General features: G+C 37.5%; 2 long non-coding RNA genes across 11 annotated transcripts in view; one reads left to right on the forward strand and one right to left on the reverse strand.

The window, feature by feature from the left end:
• The window catches only part of LOC123612944 (uncharacterized), a 72,295-nt gene that overhangs the window by 37,716 nt on the left and 6,585 nt on the right, over nt 1–27,994 (reverse strand). The window lies entirely within an intron of this gene.
• On the forward strand, nt 1,945–27,782 carry LOC141578591 (uncharacterized). Of its 4 annotated transcripts, XR_012509019.1 has the most exons (7): nt 1,945–2,199; nt 2,309–2,357; nt 3,334–3,411; nt 4,128–4,270; nt 15,932–15,990; nt 16,092–16,155; nt 16,996–17,879. It is a non-coding gene; the product is annotated as an uncharacterized LOC141578591 (long non-coding RNA). The 4 variants fall into 4 exon arrangements; XR_012509016.1 differs by having other exon boundaries at nt 15,932–16,155; XR_012509017.1 differs by lacking the exon at nt 2,309–2,357 and having other exon boundaries at nt 1,947–2,284; nt 15,932–16,155.

Genomic DNA, 27,994 nt, shown 5'->3' on the forward strand with positions numbered 1-27,994 from the left:
CCTGAAGACTTCCTATTTTTTCCCTGTGTGTTGAAATAATTGTTAAAATTACACAGATGGATAAAATGAATAACTCAGTAAGCAAAGCTGTCATTTATAGGAAGGTTCTGCTGGTGCCCCACAACACTAAGCTGCCTGCTAGTAGTTTTTAGTTAAGAGTGATGAACTATTTGCCCGAATTCAGCCATCTCTAACCTGCTCCCCCTTGTGGCCAGTGTGAGATGGTTTTTTAAGCGGCTGGTTTGGTTTCCTTCCCTTTGTGGCTTTCACTCTTCTAGCACCATATCCTGACCTAGAGAAACAATCATTCATGGACAAAAATAAAACTCAAATGCCAAATGTTTTAACAGTAGACATAGTCTACTGTGAATGCTGGAAGACTAGGGAGCTTATTCTTAAAGAAGTAAAGGAGCTGATCAGGAAAGGAGGACATCATGAGAAAATGGACTGGCTCCTTGGGTCCAGCTTCAAGGTCCACCCTATCCAGAGAATTTTACCTGATTTCTTGCTCTCTGGGTGTTTGGATTCACCTTGTGGCTTCCTGTATCAAGATGCCTATCACTCTGTATGTCTGCTTCCTAGAAAGTCATCTGTGCTGGACTGTGAACTACTTGGGCAGGTGGGGAAAAGGGGCGGAAAAGAACTATGTCTTGTATCTCTTTATTCCAGAACATCTTTAGCACCAGCTATAGAACAGATGTTCTGTAAGTGTTTGTTGATATAAACAAATGGTTTTTGCCTTTAAAACTTTAGGCAAATAGCAGAGTGCCTTGGGTCTCAATTTTCTCATTTAGAAACAGGACTTTATAAACTACATAAACGTTGGACTTTAAGTCCCTAAATAGTCTCTGAGTCTGGCATCATTTTTATCATCAGAATATTCTGCAAGAATTGCTTCTTTTTTTGATTCCATCTCTGTGGTGGCTTTTGAACACATTTTTGGTTTTATACAGTTGTGTACTTCATGCCATGGTATGTTAATATTGTAGGTGGGAATGGAAAATAGCCCTGTAACTCCTAGCAAAGATAGAATCAAAGAGATTTCTTTATGGCGTGAGTAATTGTATAAATGATTCTTTTTCAAAGAAAAACCTCTATTTCATGAAGGGGTCAGAGAAGTTTATATTTACATAATTTTCAATCTGAAGACATACCAGCTCATGGAAAATTCTAGAAGTTTTCTTCCCTTTGCCTTGGAGCTTCCTTTGGTCAGTTTTTTCAACATATCAAGTTTTAACAACATTTGACTCAAGGACCACAAAGCATTATGTAGTAAATATTCCATTTGTGTTCAGGACATTTGAGGATAATGAAAATGTGAAAAAAATACTACTAAGCTTCTCCCAACAAGTCTTAAATTTCTACTTAGACTCAATGAATGAACACTGAAAAACGTGTAAGGTTGTGAATCTAAGAGCTTTAACAGTTAATAAAGACTCTGCCATAAAACAAAACTGTTGTCCTAGGGCAAACTACCCAAGCAACAGAAATAAAAGCAAAAATAAACAAATGGGACCTAATTAAACTTAGAAGCTTTTGCACAGCAAAGGAAACCATAAGCAAAACAAAAAGACAACCTATGGAATGGGAGAAAATGTTTGCAGAAGATGACAAGGGCTTAATTTTCAGAATATATAAACAGCTCATACAACTTAATAACAAAAAAAAAAAACCAAATAACCCAATCCAAAAATGGGCAGAAGATATTAACTAATGGGCAGATATTAACTAATATATATAAAACAGATAAACAAGCTTACACTGTATAGCACAGGGAACTATATTCAATATCTGGTAGTAACTTATGTGTGAAAAAGAATACGAAAACGAATATATGTATGTTCCTGTATGACTAAAGTATTGTGCTGTACACCGGAAATTGGCACAATATTGTAAACTGACTATACTTCAATAAAAATATATTTAGAAACAAAAACAAAAACAAAACTGTGTCCTAACTGTCTGAGATCTAGAAGACATCAGAAAGGGTCTAATGTGAGTTTGTCAATGAGATGCGATGAGAATTCATTGTCTCATCCCGTCTCTGTTTTGGTGTTGTCTAGACCTAGAATCTAGGTCTGTCTGAGGCAGAGAGTGAGTAGTGTGCAGAGAGCGCTGACGGCTGAGACTGCGCTCTCCCTGGGGAAGGGAGCGTTCAGAAGCGGAACGTTAAGAGGAGACAGTTCTTTCAAAACTGAGGTAAATTTTTTTTTTTTTTTCCAGGAGGAGGAGGAGGAGGAGAAGTTCTTTCAAAGGAGGAGAAGAGACTTCTTTCAAAACTGAGGTAAATTTCTTTTTGTTTTTTGAGGAGTTCTTTCAAAGGAGGAGGAGGAGGAGACAGTTCTTTGAAAACTGAGGTAAAAATTTTTTCAAGTTAAAGTAAATCTGGAAGCCTGTGGATAAAAATGGATATTTTTAATGAACTAATTTAGGACAGGAGGAATCTTCAACTTAGAATAGAATATTGAATAAAGGAAAGAAAAATGAATTTTTTAGATAAGAGAATCTTTGTTGTTTAGCAAATTTTTTTCTTTATTTCTTTCTTCCTTCCTTCCCTTCTTTCCTTCTCCCTCCCTTCTTTCCTCCTCCTTTCCTGCCTCCCTCCCTCCCACCCTCCCTACCTCTCTCTCTCTTTCTTTCTTGCCTTGCTACTACCTTGTAAAGATAGGCTGTTAGATTATTTTTAAAAACAGCACTTGAAATGTACAGTGGCCCTGAAATGAGGCTTTTCCGCAGTCTTTACTTTTACTGCAGAAATGTAGACGCGTGTAAATCTGTGTGGACAGGATTGCATTTGCTTCTGGCAGGCTAGCTGGAAAAAGGTACCCCCATTAAAATAAGGGGGGACTCGTCTTTTGAGGTATTTTATTTTTGCTAGATAAAAAATCCACACACACACACAAAACCTTACTAAATACCTAAGGATGACATAAGGAGTGACCTCAGCTCTTCTATTTATTATCCTTGAGAATGTCTAATAAATGAAGTTCATGATTCTGAGTTCTAATAAATAATAAAAGCTTATTAACGTTGTGAGGACAAAGATCTGCTTTCTTTAATTTTGTGTGTATATTTCCATTTTTGTCTGTTCCTAGGAAAATAATTGTATATTCATATATCAGAGCTATTGGTCTTTTTTTAAGGCTTTGTGACTTGACAGTACCAAGACCATCAGGGACACTTGATAAATATTTGTTGACTGACTAATGGTTAGAAGATACCCATTTCAAGGATATAATGAAAATTCCATTTGGGTTATAACAAGTTTATATAATTTATTTTAATCACAGTAATAATTTTACCTAAAGTTTTCATTTTCTTTCCTTCATTTAGATTTTTTGACCTCTGAAAAATGACTTAGAATTAAGTCACCAAGAAAAGTCATCTCTAAAACCTGTGAAATAATGTGAGGTGTGAGTTTTGCTTCAAAATAATCTGGGAGGGGGCAGGTACTGGGAAGGGTGGAGATGAACAGGACTGGCCACGAGTTGACCATTGTTGAAACTGGGTATATGGGGGTGCTTCATACTCTTCTCTCTACTTTTGCACCTATATCTGAAATTTTTCAATAAATGACTTTTTTAAAAAGAGATTTGTAAGGTAGAGATAGGGACCTGTGTAACATAGTTAATATAGTTCCTGTGTCTTGCCCAGGTGTGGTGTTTTGATTTTGTTTTCTTTTTGTTTGTTTTTTGCTTATGGGTGCCTTACTTCAAAGACAAATGGGGGTAGGCATGCATCTCAGGGATCAGCGTGTGGTAGGACTGTTTATCTCCTTAGCCCTACGCCTCCTCTTGAGGAGTTTCTAGGCAGAAATGAAGGCTTCTGGAAGCTTCTCAATACTTCTGTTTGAGCTCCCTACCTTAGTTCCCTTTACCTTGTTTTCTAAATTGGAGGGAAATTACCTTTCGGCCCAGCAGTGCGTGGGAATGTGGTGCGGTGGGGGAGGTGGTTCACCATCAAGAACGCGATCACAGCGGCATTCCTGCCTGAGGAAGGTCGCTGGGATCGGTTTTCCTGTTGCCTCGCGGTGTACTCTGAACCACTAAAACCAGCTACTTCTGACGGAGCCAGGTTTGTGTTCATTATTTTGGTAATCATGTTGGCAACTTTTTCTTTTTTTTTAGCCTTTGAAAAAAGCAAACACATCAAATTGTTTACATAGCCACTAGAGGAAAGATAAGTGTCTTAGCAACGGAGCTAGTGTGCCTTGACCAAATTGCACTGTGTCCTGTGGGCGTGGACGGCCGCTGTCCTGACCATCCAATTTGTGAGTCTTTTCTGATCTTGCACGTTATACTGGTAATATGTTTCAACAAAAGAAAGGAGAACTTCAAAGGCTGTCTTGCTCTGGCCTTGTGAGATTACCTCACCCTCCTCCAGTGCCTTCACTTCGCTTATATAATAACTGAGCCAGGCTTAGCTTTCATCTTTTCCTCCTATTAACAAATGCTCAAATTTACATATAACACAATGAAGTCCAATATATTTCTAAGAAGTCCACTCTAAGCAGTGTAAAAGGAGACTAATACATCTGTAACACTATAATAATGTAAAAATTGGTTTTCTCAACTTGATGATTAAATATTGGTTAACAGAATCAAAGCATTTTTAGAGCTGGAAAGATTGAAAAAAAAAAAAAAAGGTCCCTGGAGATTATTCTAGCTAACCTTCTTACTTTATATAGTGGAGGTTACCGAAGCCCTCCAAAAGTAATGTCTTGTCCACCATCACAGGTACCTTCACAGAAAACTCAGGTTGTTTTTGCTGTCTCTTAAGAGCAGTTTCACAGAGCTTGACAAGAAGATAAACTGCTCACATCCGCAGTTCAAAAGTTAGTGGTGACCTGTGGGAGCTACTGCAGAGTAGAAAAATGAAGTTGCTATCCTCAGCTTTAGTTCATGCAAGACACGTACCAAAGAGTCTTAAGCTTTAAAATTCTCTGGGAGACGATGTCATGCTTCTGTTACAGAAAAAATAGAGAGAAGTCAGCCACAAAAGGATCCAGTTCAAGAATTCAGTTAACGTGCATTTGGGAAATCAAAATATCCTTCTCATATTCAAAGAAAATAATTACTGTTAAAGTCCGTTTTGTAGAAGTCTGCTTTTAATAATACTTTCTTTAGAGAATAGACACTCCAAAAAAAATTGGGAAAATAGATTTAGCCTCAAGTCAAATATTCTCTATGCACCATACTGATAAGATGGAAAAGGAGGGGGGAAAGCTTTTTTTGAAAAGGACCAGTAAATGGAGAATATATTACCAAGTGAAATGCATTCAACATTTTAGTTCTGTTGAAAGAATAAAATATTTATAAGAATCAACTTTCTTCTCCTTATGAACTGTATTTTATTTATAGCTATGTTAAGCTTCTAAAAGAAAATAGAAAAAAGCAATTTAAAAGTGTATACATTCACATATCCTTTTTTTTTTTTTTTAATTTTGGCTTATTCCACCCACAGCCACCACACATAGAATCTTTTTTCATTCTAGAGGAGACAGAGACCACTTTACAGGAGTGGCTTTAAACACTTCTCTTGTGGTTTTGGGGAGAGTAGGGAAATAGGAGGGAAAAAGAAGTCAGGAGGGCAGATGAAAGGGCTCCTTTCTAACAATCTTTTAAAAGTAAGATTCTTAGAAATATTTAACTCTTGTAAAGTTTGCCACCTATATTTAGCAAGTGCCTTAGAAAAAGAGAAAGGGAGGCCTTAATAGTGGGCTATTAAGATGGAAAGAAAAAAGGCAACAAAGATAAATCCAGGGAAAGAAGGATGCCTGTGTACAGACACCAGAGAAAGAAGCAGGTCGTAAATATCCGGACCCTTGGAGCCACGAAGCACTTGACTTTCAGTTCATCTGTGGACAGTGTAAAATAAGTAACATCCTACACTTCTTATTTTAATTTCAGTTTTCTCAAGTTTATGAACTTTGAGAACTGCTTCATCTTACTGCTGATGAAAAATTTTGAACTGAATAATTTTACTGTGTACAAGCCTGATTATCTATCAAAAAGAATCTCTGGAGAAAAATTGGATAGAGAGTAGGCTTTTTAAACCAAAGACATACTGTGGACGTTATTTTAAAGGTCCTGGAGCATCCTGTAAACCAGTGGTTTTCAAAACTATTTTCGTTCATGATCCATTGTAACGTACACTTTACATCACAACACATGTATACACACACACAAAAATCTAAATTACTAAAATAAAAGTTTCATGAAAATACTTTTCCTTACTAAATATAATGCATTCTGATATTTTCTATTTCACTCTAATCATTTTTTCCCCCAAAATTCTGGTTTGTAACCCATTAAATTGGCTTTACCACCACCTAAATAATTAAGACTTAGAGCATAAAACACGGATATGAACAAGTCAGGGTGCTGGATGGACTCAAGAATAATATGAAATTCAAGGATATTTTATTTGAAGCAAAAATTTTTGTAGAATTTAAAATTTACTGAGTTTGTGATTTATTTGCCATTATGTAGAACTTTAAATTTTTTGGAATCAAGCATCTTTTGCAATCAATATATGGCTCACACCAATAAAAAGTGATATGGCAGTATAGCTCTTTAAAATATTAATACACTGTGCAATGAAAAGAATGGTTTCTTAGTTCCAGAATGTCCAAGTATGAAGTTGGGGCCTGAATTAATAAAGAAAGTAAACAGTCTCAGCGGACAACTGCAAGAAAAAATGGACAACGTCCTGGAGGTAGCAAAGAGTTCTGAAAAGTTTCAAAACATTATGACATTGCACTTTTACTATTTAATTTACTTTTCCAAGGGACAATGAACCCTTCCAAGAATTTCACAATTAGGGGATCTTAAACTTTCTCTATGCCCCTCTTGCTAAGTACAAAGTTCCTCTCTGTGTTATTTCTTCATTTGTTAAAGATGTATTTATTGAAAATCTACAATGTGTCCAGAAATCCAGAAACAAGCCAAAAGCCATGTCCTCAGCAAGACAACAGTTCATCAGAGGAGTTAAAATATTAGTGCAAGTGCTCTGCACAAAGTAGAGAGTCTTCCCCAAACAAACAGTGAGATCCCTCTCCTGACTGGGGACTCAGTGGCAGGCTATTTCTATATTGGACAGCTCTGGTTGCTTGGAAGTTCTTTATATTAAATCGTTTTCTCACTGACATCCATTATCAATCTTGTTTCTTTCCTCACACAGTTTAGTAAGAAACAAATCTGGAAAAAACTCAGCTTCATTGGATTGGCATCAAGAAAGGATACACATTCCTAAGACACTATGAAAATCTGAGTGGGTCCCATTCACTGGCATCTCGGCTTGAGGGAAGGTACCTCCTGGACTGAATCCTAAAATAGAATCAGAACTGTAGACTATTTTAGTTGACAGGGACCCTGCAAAGATTAAGCCAGCTTCTATAATTCTTCAAACAGGAAAATGAGTTTGCAACCTAATCCACTGAAATATTTTCTAGGAAACATGATTCTGATTTCATTAAGGACATAGTGGGAAAATGAGATTCACTTTTCAGAAGTTAATTGTCATCTTTGCTGCAATAGATTTTTTTCTTCCACTCTGAGGCTGACATTTGATATAGTTCAGTCCCTGACATAACCTTAAACCTAAAGTTCTTTGCTTTATGATGAAGAATATATGTAGGTAATATCCCCAACTGAGCTGAAGTTAGGAAGCACTAGTACAAACAACTAATAAATTAGAGTGCAGGCTTTTTAAAGCTATGGCTTATTATTGTTATAATATAATATAATATAATATAATATAATATAATATAATATAATATAATATAATATAAAAGTTTACCAAGTACATTTACAAACATGCTTGTTTAAAGCCTCACAATAATCTTTGAGGAAGATATTTTTAATCCCTTATTTCACAAAAGGAAACTAAGGAAGAATACTCTTACACTCTTAGCTAACTAGAACTGGAAATAGGTATAATGATTTTCTAATCTAACTCCTTGATTTTACAAAACCTGAGACATGAAAGGGTTAAACAGTGTGGTAAAATCAGGACTAGATTTTAGGAATCAGACTCTTAGGTGACCTTATTGCCCAAGGTTCTGCACATGTTTGTCAGGATCCTACGGGAGGATTTTGTAAGTCCCTTTAGATTCCGCTAAACATTTACAAATGGAATCATGCTATATATAATGTTATGCAACTTCTTTTTCTCTCTTGGCTATAACTTGGACATCTTCCGATGTTTACCTACATTTCGATCTCATTATTTTTGAAGGGTGAAATAATTGGTATTCAGTACATAGAGTCCAGTGTAGCCGTTACCTCTTATTTGTGGCCCGTACCGTTCTTCACTTACCCATGCCACACTGACTGTTAAAGTATTTTGAAGACTTATTCTTAGCCCTTTCTCTCTATTCCAAAAATAGGGCAATTGAATCTTTCAATTCTTGAATGTAGCCAATCATGTTTCTCAAAAAATCTAGAACTCAACAAAGGCTAGAGCTATGTGATAAACATGCAGATCTTCACAAAGCAAGGTAGACAACCTAGCGTTTTGAGAGAAAGGCTGAGGTCTTCCTATAGATGCCTTGGCCTAATTTGGAAGCTGATATTTGGCAACAAAAGTCAGATTTTGTTCTTTGATTTTTCAGCAAGAATTCTGATGGTTGGAGCACCTTCCATGGACATTCTAATCATTTTTACTCTTTTGAATTAATTTAAAGAAAACTGTAAGCCTTAATGATAATCTCTAGTAGTTAACAAAGTCCAGCTGACCCTTGAACAAGGTAGGGGTTAGGGCTGTAGTTGAAAATCCAGTATAATTTCACAGTTGGCCCTCTGTATCCATGGTCTAAATCCCTGGATTCAACCAAGCATGGATCATGTAGTACTGTAGTACTTACTATTGAAATATTCAAATTATTTACTGATATTAATGCACCTGTGCAGTCCAAACCCGTATTGTTCAAGGATCCACTATAGACTTTTTCCCTCCCCACCATCTTCAGTCACGTGAGCAAACAGTTGAACATAATATCCTTTTGATGGAGCCATCAAAATGGCTGACAAGGACAATGATTTGATTCACAGCAAAAAATGATGCTTGTCCTATGATGATAGAATTGGACGAGGAAACATTTTGGAATTTCTTCTTCATTTTCTTCCCAAGTATAGTTTTGGCAGAACATAGAATGTAAAGTGGACTTTTTTTTTTTTAAGTTCTAACTTCAAAATAGAAATCTTTCACCATCCTTGTGAATTCCTTATTCAGTTTCATGTGTTGCCAACACCTGTGCCTTAGAGAATAGTAAACAACTTTATAGCATTTTAAATTAAATTTGCCTGATTTTGACTCAAGTGTTTATCAAGATGACAGTCACACAGTGCTGCTGTTGAGTGTTGGGATTTTTAACACCTTGGGGAAGCTGAATCACTTTTCTTGTAGGAAATGAGAAACCATAATTGACATGAGTTTCCTTTTTTCCTTCCTGTTGTAATAAACCACCCTCCAAATAATAATAACAATGTAAAAGTGAGGAGTACTGAAAGGAAAGTGTCTAGCCAGCCTAGCTGAGTAATGAATGAGGCTGCTGATTGTATGGGCAGTGTAGTTTTTTCCCAAAGGCTCAATTTTCCTAGATCTCCAAGAAATTGAATTTTTATTTTCCACTGATGCATTTGTTTGCAGTATAATACCTGCCATCATTTACATTGATAATCCCTACTTATTCCTTCCAACTTTCTCAATTTATGGGCAGAAAGAAATAAAATAGGAGACAGAAATACATTGTGAGGGCCTGAAAAATCTCATTTTTGTACAATAATACTGTAATATCAAGGCAAACTTTAAATTAAAATAAAACTTATATTCATCTTAAAATAGAGAACATTCTACTCAGGTTATGACATAGAACAGTAGATATTGCACCACGTGGGTGATGACATCACAAGTAGCTAACAAGTAAGTCCTACTCTGAATTAGCCGTAGGACCAACTCTGAACACTTTCTCATTCTATCTTCGGCGCATTAGACCAGTCAATATGATTTGGTTTAGGTTTTCTTATTTTAGGTACTTTAATGAAAACGACAAGTACTGCTTTTGATTCTCCCTCTTGTCCCTGCACCCAACACACACACACAGAGTTATAAAATTGTACATGATTTTCAAAAGATAGCATAGCCCTCTCTGGAGGTTCTGTTAGTCTACATTCAGTTTTCTCCTGTACCAAAAAGCCTTTGCTGACATCTACATATTTGCTCTTAGATATTCCTTTCTTTGATCTAAGGAATGGAATCCTGTTTAACTGAAAGTAAACAACCTTTAAGAGAAGTAATGCATGAAGATGGGGCCATTCATTAATACCATAACATAAATTGTTGAATTCAGATAATTAACATTTATTGCAGGGTCTGGGTCAGGCTTGGTGATAGTAAGGTCATGCCCTTGAGGACCATTTGACCTTTGTCATCATTTCATTGGGCAATGTTGGACAATTTGGTTCAATTTTGGGCTCAAGATTGTCGTCTGTGAATTGAAGGGACTGGATTAGATTGGTAGTTTTCTAAGTCTGGGGACTTTCAGGTTCCCCCTCTGGGAAAGGAAAGGGCTCTAACCAGAGCAGCTCTTGATTATCTTATTTATATATTGAGTTTTTCTTTTATATATTGCTTTTCTTTTTTATACATTGATAATATATATTATATCTTGCCTTTTTCTTTCAACATTTCTTTTGAAGAAAGTTTTACAGCTAAAATATTAAAAATTAATTCTGAAAAGAATTCTACTAGATAACTTTTAATATTTTAAAAACTGTAACCTAAAATGACTTTCAACATTCTGTAATTTGACACTATTTTCTCTATTTCCAGTAGGTAGGCCTCCTGAGAGGACATTTTTACAGAGAAGAGAGAAAGGAGGTGGGGGGGTTTCTGGACATTGGCCGGACTAGGGTGCAAGGTGTTTGGTGTATGCCTGCTTGGGCCGGTGTGGGTGTGCAGAAGCCAGCAGTAAAGTCCAATTTTACCAGTTACTCAGTTTTGCCAAAGACAAGACCTGGAGCTCACCAGAGCATGGACCGCCTACTCTGTGGTTGATCCTTCTGAATAAGAGAAAAATTCCCTCTGAGAGACTTAGGTATTTCCACAAATAGCTGTTTTTCAGCGATGTCACCTCTAAGAAGTGCATTTTCTGCCTCCAAGAAAGAAGTTTGGGGCTCAATTAATTCCATTGGCCACATCTCAGCAAGCAAAATGTAGTTTAAAAAATAAAGATAAGAAAAAGGAATCTTCTATAAAATAATCTTATCTGATATGAAGAAACTCTAAATACAAAACATATTATGCCTATAGCTATCTTCTCCCACCCCCAACTTGGAGTCTTCTCTGAAGTTGTTCCAAAACAATAAAACAAGGTCAAAAGAAATTTTAGAACTCTCTTTCAAAAGTCCTTTAAAATATCAGGAAGTGCAAAAATTACTAAATAACTGACTTGAACTGACTGAAACAGAGAAGGGCTGTTGATATTATTCTTTGGTGTTCAGATAAAATCTCTTGGATTGAGACTAAGAATGGAAAAGAGTGGAGGCTCTCCAGGATGAGCTGTCCCAGGAATCCTTTTCACTGAGGACCATAGGGCTTGAGATTGACAGAAGGTGCCTTCACTTTCCCCCTGATAACTCTGGACACATGATCAGAATAAAGTCAAAGGGCAAGTGGCCTCAGAGTAGCTGTTATGAAGGTGGAGAATATAGTGGGTTGATACTGAGGTCTGGGAGTCCTAGCATCCTGGTGCTAGTCCTGACTATGATAGCGTATGTGGTTGAAGATCTGATACATGATGTTCACCTTATAGAGAACAGAAAGAGGTCATCAAAGTAGGAAGAGTTTCCCAGAGATTAGAGGGAAGTAGGCAAGCAAAGTTATAGGAAACGGTGATGGCTAGCTTGAGGATCAAGGTACAAGTAAAATGGAATCATCCATAGATGGGCCTCAGAGGTCTTTGAACTGCTTAACCTTGTAAATGACTTCTGGCTAAGAACAAGCCTGGATTTTAGGTGTGTGGTAGGTGGAAATCTTGCTTGAGATTTCTTCTTTGACCCATGTGTTATTTAGAACTGTGCTGTTTAATCTACTTGTATTTTGCGATTTTCCAGTTGTCTTTCTGTTATTGGTTTCTAGTTTAATTACATTGTGGTCCAAGAGCAGACAGTGTATGACTTCCATTCCTTTAAATGTGTTTTATGAATGTGCTCTGTCTTGGTGAATGTTCCATGTGAGCTTGAGAAGAATGTGTATTTTGCTGTTTTTGGATAAAACAGTCAATATACCCAGTTGGTTGACGGTGTTGAGTTCAATTATATCCTTACTAGTTTTCTGTCCGTTAGGTCTGTCAGTTTCTTCTAGAGAGGTGTTGAATCTCCATCTATGATAGTGGATCCATCTATTTCTCCTTGCAGTTCTGTTAGTTTTTCTTTTTCAGTTTTTTATTACATTTTTTGTTTGTTTTGGGGGCAGGTAATTAGGTTATTTTTTTTAATGGAGTGACTAGGGATTGAACCCAGGACCTCGTGCATGCTAAGCACTCGTTCCACCACTGAGCTATACCCTCCCCTAGTTCTATCAGTTTTTGCCTCATGAAGTTTGACGCTCTGTTATGTGAATATACATCAAGGATTGTTATGTCTTTTTGGAGACTTGGCCCCTATCATTATGCAATGCCCCTCTTTATTCCTGATAACTTTCCTTGCTTTGATGCTTGCTCTGTCTGGAGTTACTATAGCTATTATTGCTTTCTATTGATTATTGTTAGCATGATATATTTGTAACTTTCCCTTTACTTTTAATCTGTATGTATCTTTACATTTAAAGTGGGTTTCTTGTAGATAACATATAGTTGGGTCTTGTTTTTGGATTCACTCTGACAATCTCTGTCTCTTAATTGGTGCATTTAGACCATTAACATTCAAAATTATTTTTGATAAAGTTGGATTAATATCTACATTAGTTACTATGTTTTCTATTTGTTGTCCTTGTTCTTTGTTCTTATTTTTGCCTTCCTCTTTTTTCTGCCTTTTATGGTTTTATTGAGCATTTTATATGATTTCATTTTCTTTCCTTTCTTAGCATATCAGTTATACTTCTTATTTCCCTTTTTCTTCTTATTCTTCCCCTTTCTTTCCCTGATTGCCCTAGAGTTGCAATATACATTTACAACTAATCTAAGTCTACTTTCAGGAAACACTTTACCACTTCATGGGTAGGGTGAGTACTTTATAATAACAAAATAATACTATTTCCTCCCCCCATCCCTTGTATCATTGCTGTCATTCATTTCATTTATGTATAAGCATACATAAGTGTGTATATATATATACATATATATACCTGAGATATACATATGCATACATAATCAAATACATGTTGCTACTATTTTTTCTTTTTTAATTAAATTTTTTTCTTTTTTATACTATTTTTAAAGGTTACTTAACATTTACAGTTACTACAAAATATTGGCTATATTCCCAATGTTGTACAATAAATTCTTGAGCCAATTTTACATCCAGTAGTTTGTACCTCCCACTCTCCACCTCTATATTGCCCCTCCCCCTCCAACTGGTAACCACTAGTTTGTTCTCTATATCTGTGACTCTGCTTCTTTTTTGTTGTTATATTCACTAGTTTGTTGTATTTTTTAGGTTTCACATACAAGTGATATCATATGGTATTTGTCTTTCTCTGTCTGACTTATTTCACTTAACATAATGCCCTTCAAGTTCCATGTTTCTGCAAATGGCAAAACTTTTTTTTTTAATGTGTGTGTGTGTGTATATATATATATATATATATACATGCCACAACTTCTTTATCCATTCATCTGTTGAGGAACATTTAGGTTGCTTCTATATCTTGGCAATTGTAAATAATGCTGCTATGACTATTGCGGTGCATGTATCTTTTCGAATTAGTGTTTTGGGGTTTTTTTTGGATATATATCTAGAAGTGGAATTGCTGGGTTATATGGTAAAGTAAAGGAAATAAAAGCAAAAATAAACAAATAGGACCTAATTAAACTCAGAAGCTTTTGCACAGCAAAGGAAACCATTGACAGAATGAAAAGACAACCTATGGACTGGGAGAAAATATTTGCAAATGATATGACTGATAAGGGATTTATATCCAACATATATAAATAGCTCATACAACTCAAGATCAAAAAACAGACAACCCTATTAAAAAGTGGACAGAAGAACTGAATAGATATTTTTCCAAAGAGGAAATGCAGATAGCCAACAGGCACATGAAAAGTTGTTCAACATCACTAATCATCAGGGAAATGCAAGTCAAAACCACAATGAGATATCACCTCACATCCTTCAGAATGGCTATCATCAAAAAGAACACAAATAAAAAATGTTGGTGAGGATGTGGATAAAGGGAACCCTTGTATACTGTTGGTGGGAATATAAATTGATGTAGCCATTCTGGAAAAACAGTATGGCTGTTCCTCAAAAAAGGAAAATAGAACTACCATATGACCCAGAAATTCCATCATTGCTGTTGTTATTTTGAGCAAACTGTTAAATGTTAGCTCAATTAAAAATAAGAAAAAGATTTTATTTTACCTTCACTCATTCCTTCTTTGATGCTCTTCCTTTCTTTATGTAGAACTGAGTTTCTGACCTATACTATTTTTCTTCTCTCTAAAAAATTCTTTCAACATTTCTTATAAGGCAGGTCTACCAGCAATACATTTTCTTAATTTTTGCCTGAGAAAGTCCTTATTTCTCCTTCACTTTTAAAGGATAATTTCATAGGGTACAGAATTCTAGGTTGGTATCTACTCTTTTGCTTGCACAGTTTCTGAAGAGGTTGCATGTAATTCTTATCTTTGCTTCTCTCCAGGAAAGGTTTTTCCCTCTGGCTTCTTTCAAAAATTTTTTTCTTTATGTTTGATTTTCTGTACTTTGAAGATGATATGCCTACACATTGTTTTGTTTTGTTTTGTTTTTGGATTAATCCTGCTCCGTGTTCTCTGAGCTTCTTGGATCTGTGGTTTGTGTTGACATTAATTTGGTGAAATTCTCAGTTATTGAATTCTCAATTTTGAATACCATTCACAAATTTAAGTAATTTGAAATTATTATTTCAAATATTTCACTTGTTCCTTTCTCTCTCCTTCTGGTATTCCCATTATGCATGTGTTATATCCTTTTTTATGTACTGTTGTCTCACAGACCTTGGACACTGTGTTCTGTTTCTTTCAGTCTTTGTTCTCTTTGCTTTTTAGTTTTGGAGATTTCTACTGAGATATCCTCAAGTTCAGAGATTTTTTCCTCAGCCTTGTTCAGTCTACTAATAAGCCCATCAAAGGCATTCTTTATTTCTGTTGCAATATTCTTGATCTCCAACATTTCCTTTTGGTTCTTTTTTTAGGATTCACATCTCTCGGCTTATATTGCCCACCTGTTCTAATATATCCGTTAGCTCCCTTAGCATATTAATCGTAGTTGTTTTAAATTCCTTGTCTGATAATTCCAACATTCTTGCCCCTTCTGGTTCTGATGCTCGTTCTAACTTTTTATGCTTTGTATGTTTTTATTGACAGCTGGACATGACATACTGGATAAAAGGAACTGCTGTAAATAGGCCTTTAGTAACACGGCAGTGAGGTGTGGGGAAAGAGGAAGTGTTCTCTCATCCTATGATTGGGTCTCAAGTCTTTTGTTGAGCCTATGCTTCTGGACTATGAACTTCATAAGTGTTTCTCTGGTGTTTTTCTCCCCTCTTAGGTGGGAGAGGATGGTTAGAGTAGACTGGAGTCTGGTATTTCTCTTCCCCATGTCAGTTAGGCTCTGATAGTACCCTAGCAGGTAGATTCTGGTTAAATAATCCCCCTGCGGGCAGGCCTTGTTAAGAACAGAATGCTCTGGCATATTTCACAATGGGTTCTTTTCCCTTTTTCCTTCAGGAAGCACAAGGGGATTTTTCTCCAGTATTTACCGTGGGAACCTAGACAAGCTTCTGGAGGTAAATCTCACAATATTGTGGGAGTCCCCGTCTGGGCATGCCTGGAATTTTTAACTCTCAGACTTTTCCTCACTGAGCCTCTGGCGATTCATCAATTACAGATCAGGTTTTCCTACTTAGACATTGGTTCCCACAGGTGGTTTCCACTCCCAAGTCTCTGCTCTGGTAAGCAGCGACTCCCTGTGTTTTCTTCTCTTCAGTCCTGGGGGCAGTGGTCTGCTCTGTGTCCTCTCTTCTCTTACGGATCCAAGAAAAGTTGTATTTTCAGTCTGTTCAGCTTTTTACTTGTTGTTAGGACAGGGTGGTGACTTTCAAGCTCCTTCTGTGTGGAACCAGCTGTAGATTTTACTAAATGCCAGTGTCACTGAGAGAGCTGTTTATTCAAGGTGGAGGAATTTAAAACATACCAAGAGAATCTAGATACTCATTGGTTTCTAATCATTAATATTTTGCTCCAACTAGGAGGATTGGAGTAAGTGTGAAGTGTTTGGTTGGCGTGAAGGATGGAATGAAGACTAAGAGAAAGTTTTGTTTCAGTCAGCAGGCTACTCAGATAGGGTCCTGGCCTTTCTGAAATCTGTACAGTCCTTCTTAGAAAGGCAACATTCTTAATGAAGGGATCTTAGTTGGCTCAGACATAGTCCTTTATGAGGCAGTATCTATAAAATGGGTGTATTGCTAGTAAGTAAAGCTGCTCAGAGGCTTTGCTCTGTGTATATAATGTGTTACGTTTTTTTCCCTCCATCAATCCCAAGTATATAGCAAGTGCCCATTCTTTCTATCAGTTCTAACTCTCTCCTCATTACTTTCTTGAATAGGAAGAGATAGAGTCCTATATATTGAGAATTTTTAAGAAAATGGTCTATTCTATTACAGGGAAAAAGTCAAAACCACAGCATATTTATATTTTTAAGTAAAAATCAGTCAAAGAAATAATACAATATTTTGTGTTGTTGATGATAACATAGCATGCTTTTTTTTTTTTTTTTTAAACTGCTGCTCAAGTTTGGTAAAGGATCTCCAACCCTGCATTGAGAGAACTGTGTTCTTGTGGAGAATGGAAGAGACAGAGTCTGACAAAATGGGCCTGGGCCTCCAAGTATAACAGCTGCGCCTTCTGATTTGGCAGTATCTCTAGTCAGTGAAGCCGCAAGGTGACATCATTCGGAACATTTTACATTAACTTAGGGGAGGCTAGATACGGGAGAGAAGCAAAACTTTAAAATGCAATCTGGTTTAATCAAAACCAGGGAACCATGAACTGTTTGGGACTCAGAAGGAAAAAAGAGAACTTGAAAGCGACTATAATATACAGGCTGCAATGCTACTGCTCTGTGACAGCTTCTATTTAATGGGAAAGCTGTGGTCTTCCAAGGTAAAGATGGTAAATCTGATTAGAGATCTGCTTGGAACAGGGAGTGTACTCTGACCTCTGGAAGAGGGTTTTACCCTCTGAGGGAGCCTCACCACATCCTATGTGTACACTGGATGACTAATATTTATTATAGAGCCATGTGATGGAACAGGTGAACAAAGGTTGTTCCTGGTCACCTTGGGTCCATCACCACAATCACTCCTCTTGCGGAATGTGATATATTGCTGGCCTCTCTTGACAGTTTTTGAGCCACCAACAAATGCTATTTTATAAATACAGCTCAGAAACCCCAGGGATTTGTTCGGACAGATTATCAAACATATTGCCTGCTTACCCTGATTCTCAGTTGTAAAAGGATTCTCCCAACACTTCCTTTGTAGTTGTGGCTCTGCTTTGATTGGCTGTGAATGATGTCATGACACTGTTTACTTTTCTTAGCTGAAGGCAAGGACTGGAGTGTGATAAGTGTGCCCACCCTGCATTAGGTAAAAGGAGAAGCTGTACACATAAACCTTGAGCCATGTTGCACTCATTTACTACCAGCCTGTGATGTGGCAACTCAATGAAACACACATCATCTGTGTGTCTTTTGTTATTTACAGCTTTTGGAAGTTTCTGTTTACCTTGGATTCTTCCTCTTGGACTGTCTTTCTAAGTTTAGTATTTGAGCCCTACTGTTAACAAGCTGTGTCTTTCCACAAACACAAAGCAAATTACTAGGCACAATTTGAAAAGAGATTTGTGGATACAATTCTGTCCTGACAAAGTTTTAAAACAAGTAGGCTTTGTTTATAATTGAGAGTTGAATTGCCAGGTCTTTGTAGCTCATTTCCACAAAGCAGAAAATGCCTATAAAGGAGGCACTTGACTAGGTGATTTTAGAAAAATATTAACATATCTTATGAGCTTAGAATTACTTCTGGCATTTCTAGAGAGGTAAGAAAATGCTCATTGTAGAATTTACAAATAACTCTTTAAGTAACAGATAAAGTAGAATGTATGCAATTTATTCAGCTAGATGTTATAAATTAGACCAAAAGGTTTTCAGGAGAGGTAAATTCTGTCAAAATGTCTTCAAAGTTGGGTTTTTTTTTTTAAAGAATGATTTTACCCTGCTTCATATAAAATGTATTCCAAAAAATTTGGTTGCACAGTCCAAAAAAAAAAAAAAAAAAAAGAAACCCAACACATTTTCACAATTACTTTTATTATAATTTAGAGGTAGAATGTCCTGTGAAAAGTTATAGACACCAATTAAATAAAAATGACCCCTAACTTGTACTGTGCTTTGTAGATTCACAGCTTAGAAAAGGCCACAAGAACCTACGGATAACCAATGACCCACAACATCCAGCCTGTCTTTAGACACTTCCTGTGATCGGAACTCAACTTTTGTGATAACTTGTCCAATTTTCAGAAGAAAGTTTTCAAAGGAAATTTAGGTGGTTGACCTTGATCAACAGGCTTAAACTTTCTGGGTGTCAGAATTTTTCCTGGTAAATTGTTGAGTAGTTTTTGCATTCCTACTGTGGATCAGGCAGCCCAAAATATTTCTATGGTGGGGGGAGCCCAGGCAAAGTATAAATAAACAAAGAGATGAAATGGAAAAATAAGGTGCACAGAAAGTTTACACTCTGGGGATATAAAGTTGAACAAGACAATAGTCAAAAGGGAAAGATGGGGGACATAATCAAACAGTTATGCAGATAGTACAATAAGCCATTTAATAAGGTTCAAAAAATTCTGGGGACATGGGGAGCACTGTTCACTATTTGTTCTTTTCAAAGCTCTCTCCTACCCAAGTTCAAAGTTCTGATTTCCTATAAAAAACTGGCCAACAGCTCTGCTCTGTGGATCAGGACCTCCCTCCAGGCGCCTCCTATCCACACCCTCCAGAGTCCCCTAGACCATGAACTCCAATGAAGGCAGGGACCACATCTATTTTATTCATCCTTTGATACATAAAATCTGAGCCCAGATTCTGACAGTTGGAGATCCCAAGTAACTATATGCTGAGTAAATAAATAAGTGAATCCTATCCAGAAGCCAATGGAGAGCTGCTAAAGGAAGTTATTTAAAGTAGTGACATGATCGTTCCTTCCCTTACTACTCCATCTGGAAACATACTTCTGGTAGCAGTGGGGATGTGGCTCAAAGAAGGTGATATAGGAGGGTGTTACAATCGTTCAAGTAAGGAGCAATGAGAGGATGAAATAGGGTGATGCCAAGGATACTGGGCGAGGGGGGTAGCTTTGATAATTGACTGAATAATGGTGGTGGTGGTGAAGAAGTAAAATAAGTTGAAAATTATTTTCTGAGTTCTGGTTTTGTATTTTTCCAAATAAGGCACATGGGAAGAAGAGCAATTTCTAGAGGCAGACCATGGCTCAATTTTGGACATGTTGCACCAAATGTGACTGTGGACAGTAAGACAGGGAGAGGCTCACTGGGCGTTTATCAGACTAGGTCTGGAGCTGATATTGCAGACATTGTTGTTAACTCCCCAGCCCCCATTCCACTCCTTTCTTAAAATGATTTAGGAAATTGACCTCATCTCAAAGGTAGAGCTGGTTGATCTAAAAGTGTTGATCCCAAAATGATCCTACTTGCCAGAAATTGGCTCAGCAATAGGCATATGATCTAATTCCCATCAGTGAGAACCAAGGAGATGTTTGCAGGAGGCTTCTGGGAAAGGCACAGGAAACCAGGCTTTCTCTCCCAGTGGATGTGGATGAGGAACCCTACAGCCCTGGTGCTCCTGACAGCTTTCCTGCAGCCACAAAGGTACCAAGCCGCAGGATGAGGCCAACACTGACGAATGCAGAGTAGAGAGAGAGAACTCATTTCCTGGACAACATTGTTGAATCTGTGTATCAGCCACCTTGGAAGCTTATTCTACTTCTGGATGGCCCCTCATGTGAGCACTTTCATATCTTTTATGAGAATCTTGCTAATGGCAGTTACAAGCACCCTAACTGAAACACTTGGTGGTCACCAGCCACTGACTGACAGCTAAAGCTGGGGATGTTAGAAGAGATTACCCGGGAGAAGCTGGCTGAGAATGGCGTTCTGGGCACTTTACAATTACGGTTGCATCCAATTCTGATTCTAACCTGTGACTCAAGATTTTTTTTAGTCAAACTCAATGTCCCAAGTCTGTCTGCCAGAAAGTAGCCCTGTGGCTCAGAACAGTCTACAAATCACTTAGCCTTTCTGTGTTTCAATGAGCTGAATGGTGAATTGGGGGAATACAGTCACTCTACACACCTATATGAACAGGTTCAGGCTTTGTAGAGCTTGAAGCATATACAGTTTTGAGCTGCCCTCTTAAAAACTGGGTACAGAGTTGAAAGGAAGCAGAGTAGATGAGAGGCCCTAAAGCTTCAAGATACATCTTCATCTGCTTAACTTTTCAAGTTGTTGTGTGAAATGAGTGAGATAAAGCATCTGACATGCTTAGCACATGGTAACTGTTCAGTAAAGGCTGGCTGGCATGATTAGGAATAATTTAACACATAATTTAGATCTAGACTATGGTGATGCACAAACATATGTATTTGTTTAATTATTATATTGCTAAGTTAAACTCTTCCCCTCACTTCTGAGCAGAGTGCTTCCTAACTCCCTCTCCCTCACCCTCTCTGTAGGGCACACTTTTCCATGAAGCACAGGGGAAAGGCACCTTGGGCCCATAATAATTTCAGGAACACACAGAAAGTTTTTATTTCTTTTAAAGTCAGAGGATAAAAATGAACTTTGAAAGGTTAAAGAAAATATTTTAAGACACAATATAAATATATTCATCTTTATTCCAATGCTCTAGTAAAATCTAATTAAAACAAAATTTTCTTTTTAACGGAGAAAGAAGCCTGCAGAGGCAAAAGTTTCCAAGGCCCCCAAAAGTCAGAATGCAGCCTTGCTATCTGTTTCTCCTCCTTTGTCACCTTTTTTCTCTTTCCCATTATTTTCTACACCTTCACCTCTTCCTTGCTTCTCCCCACTTTTTACCATTTGAATTCTTACAATTCTTCTAGCATCTTCTGGCCTATATCCATATGACTCTCTTGTGCAAAATGAAAAAATAAAAGCAAGCATTTTCCTTGTGTTAGCTTTTCTTTACTGTCTCAGCCTTTTAAATTCCTTGGGTTATCGGCTCTCAGAATGAAGACACACAATCCCTTTTAGAATGAGGACTCAGAAGGTGTGGAGACACACCTTCTGAAACTGCAGCCTCTTGAGAGTCTGATTCCCGGCAAAGAGTGTTGCTTCTCTGCATTTCACACTGGAACGCAGTGCAGACGATGCACAGTACTCAGGATTACAGAGCCGTGGAGGCTTACCGCACTGCGACAGCTCGCAAGAAAGAGAACGCCACGTCTTTTTCTGGATGCAATTCTGAGTGTCATGTATGTATTAATTCTTGGGCTCAAGCCAAGTTACCTTGGGGGTGAGATGCAATCTATTATTTTTAGGTCATATTGGGGAGGGATGTAGGCTATTATTTTAGGTTAGTAAGAAGATAGTTTGGGTTAATTTTAGATGATCAGGTTTCCTATTATGAACCGTCCTTCAAAAAACTAATTTTGGAATGTTATCATGTATAGTTCATGCTTATGGAGGACTTAATGTTGGAAGCATTCCTTAGTTCAAGGGGATTTCACGCCTGGGTAGTTTTCAAGTTTCATTGTTTTCCAGTTTACTTGCCTGACTTAGAATCCTTACTGCTTCTTAAATTTCACAAATAAATGAGTTCAAGAAAAAAGCATACACACCAAAAACAAACCAGTACTTAACTCCTTCTTCCAACAACCCCACTGTCCTGAGGGAGAGATACATAAAGTAAGAAGTAAAGTGGCGAGTTTCCTGTTTCATAAATGCCTTGAATTCTAATTATTCCTTGAAGACAGATTTAAAACAAAGGCTTTTATGAATAATGTACAGATCATTAAGATTGTAATCTCTAAACTCTGGCACATAAGTCTCGGATTTACCATATAAGTTCACACTGATTATGCAGAATGATTTCCAGATGTTTACTCTCTGCATATAATTAAATTTTGGTAAAAATTACAACTTACTCAGTTGCTTAAAAAAAAAAGAAAAAGAACTGTCAACAGAAGCATGAAAGAAGTTTTCACTGAGATATTTTTCCCCTCACAGTAGTCACTCCTTTCATGACAGAAATCTTCTTAAAAAATCTCTGGCTCACTTCAACCCACTCCCAATTTTAACAGAGAAGAGAAAGTTGCTCTAGGAAATGTGATGGATTGATCACGTCAAGTCCATCATTTGGGATGAAAATGCCACAGAATTTGCATGACAAAATAGAAAATTGGCACAATTATTGAGTCTATATTCACAGACGTAAATGAGAATAGAAAAATATAACAATGGGCAGTAAAGTTAAATATTTTGGGAAAATCAAAGTATTTTGGAAAAACAGGTTATGAGCATTGTTTTTGTATGCATTGGGAACTGAAATGATAAGTTGGGGAAAATCTGCCCAGTGTATCAGCTAGAATGGGGGTATCATGCACAACAGCAAACGAAGAGACAGATGCTGCGTGATGGAAAAGGAACAAAAGTCAGGCAAGAAAATAGTTCAAAGGTACATATCATGTAGAAATCATTTAAATATATTAAAAAGAAGGAGATGGTAAAATAATCAAATACAGAGTAATAAAGCAGAGGGGAAACACGGAGAGAAGACGAAGGAGGCAAAATAATTTGACAAGAGAGGAAGGATGAAGGAGTAGAATGAGAGCCAGCACCAGGCACTGGTTCTGTAATGACCTGTTTCTCATGAAAAATGCATTATCCTAGAAGGGAATGATTTTTCTCCTCCCTCACGCTACTCTGATTTGTGTGTCTACAACCCACCAAGCCCACTGGGATGCAGCCGATGGATTCAGAGCCTCCAGAATGATCAACAAGAGACTGCCATCCCTGACACCAAATGCAGTGTAAATAATTAAATATCAATGAAAGTCAACTAACATTTATGGAGTGTGTACCCCCAGGATGAAGCAGGCATCAACAATGTGACAGAAGTTTAGGGTCTTGACAGAAATGCAAAAACCCAAATGAACTACAATGGTGATTCAGGGGGAGGGAGACTAAAAAAGGGTAAATGTAACTTAGCCCAGAAGTTCTTAACCTTTTTCCTTTTTTTTTTTTTTTCAAATTTAGTGGAAGTACTGGGGATTGAACCCAGAACCTCATGCATGCTAAGCATGTGCTCTACCACTGAGCTATACTCACCCTCTTAATGTTTTTTGGAATAACACACTTTGCATATTTAATGAAAGCCTCAAGCTTTTACCCACAAAAATACACATTTTTGTGTACAAACAAAACTGTGCTTATGTCAGGAGGTTTATAGATCTCCTGAGGTCTGTGTTCCCTCTGGTTTAAGATCTTAGAGTTCTGAATTTAATAGAAATATAATTTTTAATAGGCCACTATTTACTTACTGATTCACTTCAGTTATAACCTTAGGAATGATTGTAATTACTGAATTTAACTAAAGAGTGAGGCACAGATTTTGTCCCTCTGTGAAATCTTTATTCAAACAATGACTTGCTTAGTCTTCTAGCAGAATTGAAACTTTTGGTTTGTTTATATATTTCTTATACCTTGCTGAATTCTAGAAAAAATTTTGACTTGTAAAGTGCATATAATACAAATAATAAAATAAGTACTTGGAGGAATCAGGGTGAAATAAAAACCTAGTTTAAAAAAAATATCCAAAATCCAGAGGCAAAAATTAGCAGAGTATACAGTTTTGTGGTACACAAAAATGACAATTTTGTGACAAACCTAAGACAGAGACAGGCTTAACTACAAGACTTATAACAATCTATAAAACAAAAACTAATATGGTTGTTGGATATTGGTTAGGGTATATTAGGCTTCAAGTAACAGAATGCACAACTAATAATGCTTTACATGAATCTGTGGATTTTCTCTCACTTAATAAGAAATCCAGAGGTGGGCAGTTGTTCGGTCATGTTAACAGAGACTCGGGCCTTTTCTATCTGTCTTCTCTACTATGTTTAGGGTGTTGATTTTTTTACCATTCTTATTGCTTCATTGCCTCAAGTGAGCTGCTGCAACCCCAGACATCACATCCATGACCAAGGTAGGGAGAAGAGGTAAAGGATAGTCTAAGAGCTCTCCTCCCACATGTATTTTTCAGCAGGAAAGTAACTGCCATCCAAGAGGCTTCTTTGTAGACTTCTTTCTATGTTTGATAGCCACAACTGGATCATATGAATCCCTCCTCACTACAAGGCTGGGAAAGCGAGCATCTGCCTTGGCCTTTACAGGGACAGCAGGGCAGGCGAGAGCCTTGGGAATGGCTTTGGGTTAGTGTCTTCTCTACACAATATGAACTGTTTTTCCTGATCTTGAGGAACTTCACTTCTGGGTATCCTCAAAAGGAGTCACTGTGTGATTCCTTAGACTGTACCCAAAACATCAATGCCTGCTGTAAACACAGCAGCAAGCACCATCGTGTTCCATGGGACTGTCCCCACAGGCTGACGGCTTAGGCTAAGGCACACATTTGGAAAAGGGTGGTCTACAAGGAATCAAAACTCAAGTTCACAGCCCTGTTATGATCTCATTTAATCCTAGGGTAACAGTTAGCCTATCCAGGGTAATGTATGGACATCAATGCCCTTGAACCACTCCTTTGTAAATAGTATTTCCCACAACTGGACTTTGAATAAGAATGAGACCACAGGGAACTACAAGCTGTAATCTCCAGCGCAAACCTACCTGGAACATAAAAGCCTGCACTGCTGATAAGAGCAGATATAGGTGCTTTAACAACCGACTAGTGAGAGAGGAGGGTTAAGTGCTCCTTATACAAAGTCAGAAGCATAAGCAAGACGTATGCCTGATGGATGAATGTTCAGTGGCTGGTGGAGATGAGCCCCACAAGACGTAGCCTTTCTTTCCGCTATATTCCCCTGGCACTGTGTCTCTGTCTCGATGATAGCATGTACAGCCCAGATTTATGCAGCTCTATTGCTGGTTATGAGCCTACTCATTTTGTAGCCCCAGACCATGTTATGTCTCATATAATAGACTTAGGTGTGTTCTTAGAAATATCTAGAAGAAGTATTTTTTTATTGAACAGTGGGTGGCAGTTGCTTAGGTAATATTTGGACGATCAACGTAGCACAAAGAAATCAATAGCAACTTTATGCTATTTTTAGTAGTAATTACTTGCAATAAGCATTATTTGAATTCTTCCTGCTTAAAGACTGGAATACTAAGTACAATGGGCTAGACACTAGACGATTAAGGCTTAAGAGAAGGAACATGTCCTTTTCCTTGAAAAAACTCTCAACTAGGTATAAGGAGGGGCACATATAACATGATCTGAGAAAGGAAACCAGAACATTTATAAACGCTGCTATTTTAATATAGGGTAAATTTTACATTGGGCAGAAAAACTTAACTGTAATGCTTTTGTGTCTAATTCCATGTTTAAGGACTTTGCTTGATAGAAAAGATTAGGGTCTATGACTTGCTTTACAATTGGAAGTGTTCCATAAATTTAAAAAGTTGAAGAGAGTTACCTGATATGGAATTTTAAAATATACCCGTGAAATATACTCTTTATCGTGTATAATCAAGCTGCATCTTTTGCATTAATTGTGGGTTTAGATTAGAAGCACAGAAACACCATCTGCTAATCGTTTTTTTTTAATTGCCATAGACATTAAAGAGGCATTCCCATCTTATTTGGGGTCTAGGAACAAATGGAAAAAGACATATAAATTACACACTAAGTTGCAAGAGTAACAGGAAATGAAAGATGAAAAGCCATGTGGGGAGAATGAAAAAGCTTATTTATTATCACTGGAAGTTAAAGAATTAAGTGATCGGATGTCAGGGATGTCACTTAGCTGGGGAAAGAACTTCAGATTTCATATGCTACAAAGCAGAGAGTGAAGGTACTTAAAAATCTGACTACTGGATCATAAAATCTTGAGAGTAGTAACTGCCTTCCAGGTATACATTTATTCACTCAATAAACATTCTGGCATGGTGGCAGATCAAAAATAAATAAGAAATAATCCTTGTTCCTTGATGGCCCATAGTCTACTAGAGAAGAAATGATGTTTATACAAAAAGCCGTAATACAAGGTAGATTGTTTTAAATGTCATGGCAGGAATACAGGTCAAGTTCCAGGGATTTTGATTAGAAGGAGATCCAGCTGTACGGCATCAAGAATGGCTTCCTAGAGGAGGTGACATTTGAACTGGACGCTAAGAAATTAGCAGCACTTTGACATAGAGCGATGGGAAGAAAACATTCCAGGGAGGAAAAACAGTGTAGCTGAAGTGTTGGTGGCAGAAAAGAGAGGCATATGTATTGAGAATAGAAGGCAATCCAGTTTTTCTGGTCCATCAGAGCTCATTAAGTAGAAAAATGATAGATAGGGTTGAAAACAAGAGTAGAGGTCAGATTCTAGAGAGTCTATTAGATTTAAATGAAGGCACTTGGACTCTATTTGGTAGATAATGAGGAGCTAGCAATGGTTTTTGAGTATCCAACAGACACTGAACATATGCTTTGGAAGAGGCATCAGATAATAGGGACCAAGCTATCACTCTGTTCATGCTGAAGTGCCTAACACAGCGTTGGCATGTAATAAACATACGACAGTATTTTTAATTGTCTATTAGAGAAATATATGAGCAAGGAAGCCATCTAAGAAAGTTATTGAGAACGTCAGACATCTCCAGGGGAACCGACAAGGGATGGACTAGGCATGCTCTGTTGGCACTCAGTATTCGTATCCATCTCCTGTTGCAAACTCCCTGTATTGCTGGGGCTGGAAGGCTAACAGCGACATTTCTCAGGTTGCTGCCAAGATTTAAGATGCCTCCTGTGAGATTTGGAAGGGGAAATGTAGGAGGTCATTTTTATTTCTGCAGCAGTGGCAAGTTCTGGCAGAAATGAGTTTTTGCTGTGGACAGACTTCTCATCCCCCTGTCTCGTGACCAGCTTCACAGATGTGGAGTAACTGAAACTACCAGCGGTTCCTTGACCTCTCAGTGCTGACAGTGATTTCCTGACCTCTGGTTCAGAGCTACAGGGTTATAACCTCAAAACCTAGCAGGGACATGAACTTCCCATCTAAAGGGATCTTCTCATATTTCAGCTCTTTCAATGATTCTGTAGCACTCAATTCCCTGGATTAAATTCCTTTCTACTTGAGGTTCCTAAAATGGTTTCTGTTTCCCCCGAACTCTGACAGGAACAGGAGATGAGGAGACTTGCACAGCAGAGAGAAATAGCCACTCAGGACAAGTCATTGTGGGATGGAAGAAAAGAAATTGAAGACGGAGGTCCTCTGGCACTACAAAGGGCATCAGTGCGACTTTCTGCCTCAGTGTGGGCCTTGTTCTCAGTCCTCTCTTCTTCTGCCTTAAAAACAAACACTCTTTCTCAATTATAAAAATAAAATAATATATATTCATTGTAGAAATCTTGGGAAATACAGAACACTATAAAGAAGGAAATAAAACTCAGCCATAACTGTACCAGAAATTACTCCTTGAATCAGTAAGGATGAGGTCTGAGATTCAGCTGTAAGTGACAGAAAA

The sequence above is a fragment of the Camelus bactrianus genome, chromosome 1 (genome assembly GCF_048773025.1).
Source record: "Camelus bactrianus isolate YW-2024 breed Bactrian camel chromosome 1, ASM4877302v1, whole genome shotgun sequence".
NCBI classification, from domain to species: domain Eukaryota; kingdom Metazoa; phylum Chordata; class Mammalia; order Artiodactyla; family Camelidae; genus Camelus; species Camelus bactrianus.